Source organism: Sapajus apella, unplaced genomic scaffold (assembly GCF_009761245.1).
Source record: "Sapajus apella isolate SASKATOON/1434 unplaced genomic scaffold, GSC_monkey_1.0 scaffold12, whole genome shotgun sequence".
Classification (NCBI taxonomy): Eukaryota; Metazoa; Chordata; class Mammalia; order Primates; family Cebidae; genus Sapajus; species Sapajus apella.
In genome coordinates this window covers 13,298,679-13,305,194 of record NW_022436952.1, presented here as the reverse complement: position 1 = coordinate 13,305,194, position 6,516 = coordinate 13,298,679, and the positions used below count along the sequence as shown (strand labels likewise).

The following is a 6,516-nucleotide window of genomic DNA, read 5'->3' as shown; positions in this document are numbered from 1 at the left end:
GAAGGAAAAGCCCCCAGAGAGCCGAACTTCCCATTTACCCGCAAGGACTGACCCAGGCATGCCTCAATTTCTACAAAGGCCCCCACCCATATATTCAGGCTTCATTTATTGCTATCCTCCTCCGTCTCTCTCTGTTCTGGTGTTTCTTGGGTAATCTCAGTTTCTTACGTAAGCCCACCCCTTTTGTAGCCTCTGGAATTTTTGCAGGCAACTGCAGGGATCAGCCGATATGCCTCCTTCTCAGCACAGTCTTTCCTCACTTTCCCCACCACTCTGGATTAGGAAACGCTGTTCTGTGACCTCATAGCACCCTGTCCTAAACTCCATAGGGTCACTTTTCTACTGTTAGAATCATTTGTTCCTGGTCTCTGTTCCCAACTCTAGTCCAAGCAACTTGCAGCCAGAGGCCATGCCTTATTCTCCTTTATATTCTCAGTGCCCAGCACATGGTATGTGCTCAACACACGTCTGTCAAATAATTAAATGAATGAGTTCATTCAGCCATTAATTGATCTTTAAATTGGTTGCAAATTATCTTCTTCTTAAAATCCAAACAATTCTGGGAATTTTCAGGCAGCTGATATTAGCTATTCTTGTTTTAGTGTGAATTCATTTGTTCGATCCCATTGCTTTCCTTTCATGTTAAAGTAAGGAACAGGGAATTGAAATTTGACTTGGAGATTAAGTTCTTAGAATGGAGAACGGTAGTTCACTTTGGGTAGAATATAGGGTAGGGTATGATGCAGACTTATGGGTAGTGAAACACCAGCCCCGTTTCTTTCTTTTTTTTTTTTTTTAAGGTGGGGTTTCACCATGATGGCCAAGCTGGTCTTGAACTCCTGACCTCAGGTGATCCACCCACCTCAGCCTCCCAAAGTGCTAGGATTACAGGTGTGAGCCACAGCGCCCAGCCCAGCCCCGTTTCTAAAAGTGTGACAAGCTACATCAAAATCACCTGAGTGCTTATTAAAAATGCAACATCCAGGCCCCAATCCAGACCCACACTGCCTAGAATCTAGTGAAATGGGCATGTGGAGCTTCATTCGTGGTCAGCCAGTTCTGATCAGAGGAATGAGAAAGGCCTAAAGTTACTAGACATTTGGGGTCATGAGGAGAGGTGCAGATAGAGGTAGGAGCCCACAGAGATGGAGAGAAACATGCCAAGGCAAACCTCATCTCCTCTGAAATTTTGTCTAAGATTCCCCGTAAAAGAAAGCTCTTTCTTGGCCAGGCGCGGTGGTTCATGCCAGCAATTTGGAAGGCCGCGACGGGTGGATCACCTGTGGTTGGGAGTTCAAGACCAGCCTGACCAACATAGAGAAATCCCATCTCGACTAAAAGTACAAAATTAGCCGGGCGTGGTGGCGCATGCCTGTAATCCCACCTACTCGAGAGGCTGAGGCAGGAGAATCACTTGAACCCGGGAGGCCGAGGTTGTGGTGAGCCAAGATCATCTGGGCAACGAAAGCAAAAATCCATCTCAAATTAAAAAAAAAATAAATAAATAAAGCTCTTTGTTTCTTTTCTTCATCTCAATTCATTGTTTTATATCACATAGAAATCAGTGCTACTCTATTCTTGGAAATTAACATTAAGCATAAAATAGTAGACTGGATAAGAATACATATGGATGCTAGAGATATGCTGCCTACCTCAAACTCTAGCTTCTGAACTCACTTGACATGTAATCTTGGGTAGCTAATGTCTCAGTGCCTCAGCTTCCTCATATGTAAAGTGGGAATGATAAGAGTAGATACCTACCTTCCAGGGCTTATGGAATTAAATGAACTACAACATATAAAGTGCTTAGAGCTTCATGTAGCAAGTACGATATATATTAGATATTAACATTACTCTGTAAATTATAGTTTAAATAGGCAAATTGTGTTCTTAGACCCAACAACCATAGAATATGTTGGTTTTTAAGATTTTTTTTTTTTTTCTGCTAGGCACAGTGGCTCTCACCTATAATCCCAGCATTTTGGGAGGCCCAGGTGGGAGGAACAATTAAACCCAGGAGTTCAACTCCAGCCGGGGCAACATAGGGAGACCTTGTCTGTACAGAAAAAAAAAAAACCTGCAGCCTGCGGTGGAACACACCTGTGGTCCCAGCTACTTAGGAGGCTGAGGTGGGAGGACTGCAATGAGCTGTGGTTGCATGACTGCACTCCTGCCTGAGCAACAGAGCAAGACCCTATCTCAAAAAAAAAAAAAAAAAAAGGAGAGAGAGAGAGAGAATGTTTCTTTTCAGATTTAGTTTTTTATTTTGATTATGACATTTTCAGATCTACTAAAAAATAGAGAAAATTATAGATATCTCCATAAAATTATCAGCAATTATCAAGATTTTGCCATCTTAGCCTAACCTATGCTTCAATAAAATATTTTAAGGAAAATCATATATATCATGTCATTTTACCCCTCTATATTTCATTATGCATCTCTAAAATATATGGATAGCTTCTCACATTACCTCAATGTTCTTACAATATCTGTGACATAAGCATTCCTTGGTATCTTCTAAACCCAGTCAATGGTACCATATTTCCCTAATGGTTGAAATCAGAATCCAAGCCAGGTCCACTCATCACATTTGGTCCTAAGGTTTCTTAGCTCTCTTTTAATCTAGAGCAGTCTTTCTTGCCTTTGCCTCATGGCATTGACTTATTGCAGAAACCAGGTCAGTCATTTTTGAAAATTTAATTTCATCTTACTAAAAACTTTTATAAAAATAAAATTATTTGCAAATGTAAAAAAAAAAAAAAAAGAAGAATGTACCACGTGCTTACAGTCACCACTCCTCAAGTTTTACATGAGACAGCCCCAGTTCATACCTTTCGCCCCAGTACAATGATGAGTAACACTCCTCTCACTCTTCGTTGCCTTCCCATTGGGAGTTGGTCTATTTGTTTTATTCCCTGATTTAATTTATTCTATCTGCCATATTTCCAATGCATTGACATTAGCTAAAGACTTGATGCGGCTTCATCTTTTTTGATAAGAATTCTTCCTAGACGGTTCTGTTTGCTGTAAATATCTTTGTACTTGGAGGTTTACAATGTCTGATTGTCCCACTTTTAGTGATACTCAAATTGATGAGTGAATTCAAGGAATGTCCGCATGATCAAACCACTGTAAAGTTCTTCATCTACCTTGCATCTCGTGGTTTCATTTCTTGTTGACAATTACCTGAATTGATTATTACAATCGATGTTAGAAAACAGTTCTAGCTCTATGAATCCTTCCATATTTGTTGGCTGGAATTTTTTTGTAAAGGAGAACTTTCCCTCCTCAATTAGGGCTTGGTTATCCTGCAGGATAATACGCACAGGAAGAACTGAATAAATGCTTAACTCTTTCCTTTTAATGGTCAGTTTTCAGAATGGGAAGTTGAAACCTTAGTTACTTCCAGTGGCGTCCAACTTACTAATTTTTTTAGGTTTTTTTTGGTTGTTTGTTTTTCGGTAGGGTAATTTTTTCTGTTGAAAAAGGTTTGGATCATTATAAATTCATGGTTTCTTATATGTTAAGCTTAAATACATTTATAAAACAAATTATCCTCATAAATTAGGAGCAGTCTATATTAGTCAGGGTTCTCTAGAGAAACAAAGCTAGTAGAACTGTGCAGAGAGGAAGAGAGAGATTTATTTTAAGAAATTAGTTCACATAGCCTGGGCATGGTGGCTCATGCCTATAATCCCAGCACTTTGGGAGGCCGAGGCAGGCGGATCACTTGAGATCAGGCATTCAAGACCAACCAGCCTGGCCAACCTGGTGAAACCCATCTCTACTAAAAGTACAAAAATTAGCCAGCATGGAGGTGCATGCCTGTAATCCCAGCTATTCAGGAGGCTGAGGCTTGAGAATCCCTTGAATTCAGAGGTGGAGGTTGCAGTGAGCCAAGATCATGCCACTCCAGCCTGGGTGACAGAGCGAGACTCCGTCTCAAGAAAAAGGAATTCGTTCACACAACTGTGGGGGCTGGCATTTCTGAAATGTGTAGGGCAGGCAGGCAGAGTAGAAGCCCAGAGGAGAGTTATTGCAGCTCAAGTCCGAAGGCAGTCTGAGCCTCAGTCTTTGTCTCTTGAGGCTTTCAGCTGATTAGAGAAGGCCCATCCACATGACGGAGGGTCATCTGCTTTACTTAGACTACTGATTTAAATGTTAATCTCATTTCAAAAGTACCTTCCTAGCAATATTTAGACTGGTGTTTGACCATGTATCTGGGTACTGTGACCTAACTTAACTAATGAACTGTTACACTGTCTCCGTATTTTTAAATAACAATAACATCTCCGGGTAGAAAATGCAAAAAGTAGTAGAATCAATTCTTACTGTGAGTGTTCATATATGGGAGAGAGCACTCAGGCTGAACCAAACAAAAAGCATTTGAATTTGTGATTTCTGAATGTTCTGCTGGTTTTCACGCTAGACAGAGCTGACAAAAAATGCCCCTGGCTCTGCTACTTCCTGTGTAACCTTGAGGAACTCACATTAGTTCAATGAGCCTCAGAACCTTCGTGTAAAAACAAGGATAATAGCATCCATTTGGACTGCCATTTGACAGCCAAGAGTTTGTGCACATTTTGAAGTCTCTGTATGTTACACAAATATGTTATTAGACTACTTTTGTTAAGACCCAATGAACCAGAGTGTCAAACAAATGTGCTTTGAAGCTATAGTCACGAGTGTAATGCTGCATTACGGTGTTCAATGACTTTCTCTTCATTTGACAGAGACCATTACTCTCAGGTCTCACATTTTAAGAAAAGGGAAAGTTGTTATTCTCCTAAGGGAAAGAGTAAGAGTACTAATTTTCCATATGAATGCCTCTATCAGTATTCAGTATTAGGGACTACAGTGTTCACCCTGTAGGCCCTAATTAGCTATGTCAGCAATGTAACAATAACAAATGCAAAAGATAAGTAAAGGTAGTTATCAACGTAGTGATAACAAATGTGAAGGCTTTCTCTGTCATTCATTCAACAAGCACTTATAAAAGGCCCACTAAGTGTGAAAGACTATGCCAGGTGCTATTGAAGACACAGAAATGAATCAAATCCAGATTCTGTCCTCAAGCAAATGACAGGCTATTAAGAGGAAGAAACCATAATTAAAGAGGAAAAATCTATAAGATTTGAATTTAAAAGTACAATGAGATCATTAGTAACAGCCTATGGAAGTCTGGAGGAGGAGAGATGAGTTTCAGTTGTAGGTTCCAGACAACTTCTTGGACAAGTTGGCACACCGAAGCTAGACTAAAGAATAGGAATACATTTGGACCTGTAAGATAGGCAGCGTGGGGCAGGTGAAAGGTGGGGGGAACGTTGTGGATGTGGTGGGAGTATAAGACCATTGAAGGTCCTACAAAGTAGGAAGGAAGTGTGGACATATGCTATGTGTGGCAATCAATGAATTCTTTTCTTTGCCTCTAACTTCTTTCTCTGCAATTTTAGAAAGGATCTTAGGATTCATCTAATACTGGAATGGCAAAAAGTCTTCCTCTGTCTAGTTCACTAACTTCAAGTGATGGGTAACAGAATGTCACACCTGGCTGGTTAGCTCAATAGAGAGGGTAACTGTCCTATACCACTTCATAAATAAAATTCTTATTAAAATCATGATGGACACAGTGACACATGCCTATAATCTCAGCACTTCGGGAGGTCAATGCAGGAGAATTGCTTGAGTCTAGGGGTTTGAAACAAGCCTGGCAACATAGTAGGATCTCATTTCTATAAAAAAATTAAATTAAAAAAATAAAATTAGGCATAGTGGCATATGCCTATAGTCTCAGCTACTTGGGAGGCTGAGGTGGGAAAATCACATGAGGCTAGGTGGTCGAGGCTGCAGTGACCCAGGATTTTACCACTGCACTCCAGCCTGGGCAACACAGTGAGACCTTGTCTCAAAAAAATAATCATTATTATTATGATGCTTTCCAACTCTAAAACTCTGTGATTCCTAGAAGCCAAATCTTGTCTGGAAGTTTTAAACATTTTATCTAGAATAAATAAATAAATAAAATTTTTCTTAGCTAGAATACTTACACTCATGCTTCCTAAACACAAAATACAGAATTTAATCTAGACTTCGCGATGATTCAGACTGGTCATCACTGAAAACAGGAGGGATTGTACTGTGCTATTTCACAGCATTGCCAGGATCCATGGAGGCACAGAGGATTATTTACTCTTAAATTTAGTGGCTCCAAAATGTTCTTTTCTTGTTATATATAGTGTTTTCTTTTTCTTCTACCTGGTTGTCGGGCATTTAAGCTCTCAGATTTCAGTGCTTTCAGTATATCTACCTATTTTGCCCCATTTTTGTTCTCTCTGCTGTTCCTATTCTACTTGAAGGTTGGAAGTTGCATAATGAAGTTCTGTTAGAATTACACATAAAATAAGAGTAAATAAGCTCTGAGTATGAGTCTAAGAGGATTGTCTACATGTAAAGTATCTTAAACCTTAGTGCCATCTGGTCTGGCTGTTTAATTAAAAGCGATGTGTGTGTGTG

The 6,516-nt window shown here is 39.9% G+C and overlaps 1 long non-coding RNA gene across 1 annotated transcript in view; it reads left to right on the top strand.

Moving 5' to 3' along the window:
• Positions 1 to 1,347: 1,347 nt before the first annotated feature.
• Positions 1,348 to 6,516, top strand: part of LOC116552641 — a 7,939-nt gene continuing 2,770 nt past the window's right edge. The window contains exon 1 of the long non-coding RNA XR_004269476.1: positions 1,348 to 1,433. This is a non-coding gene — a long non-coding RNA (uncharacterized LOC116552641). The remainder of the gene's footprint in view (positions 1,434 to 6,516) is intronic.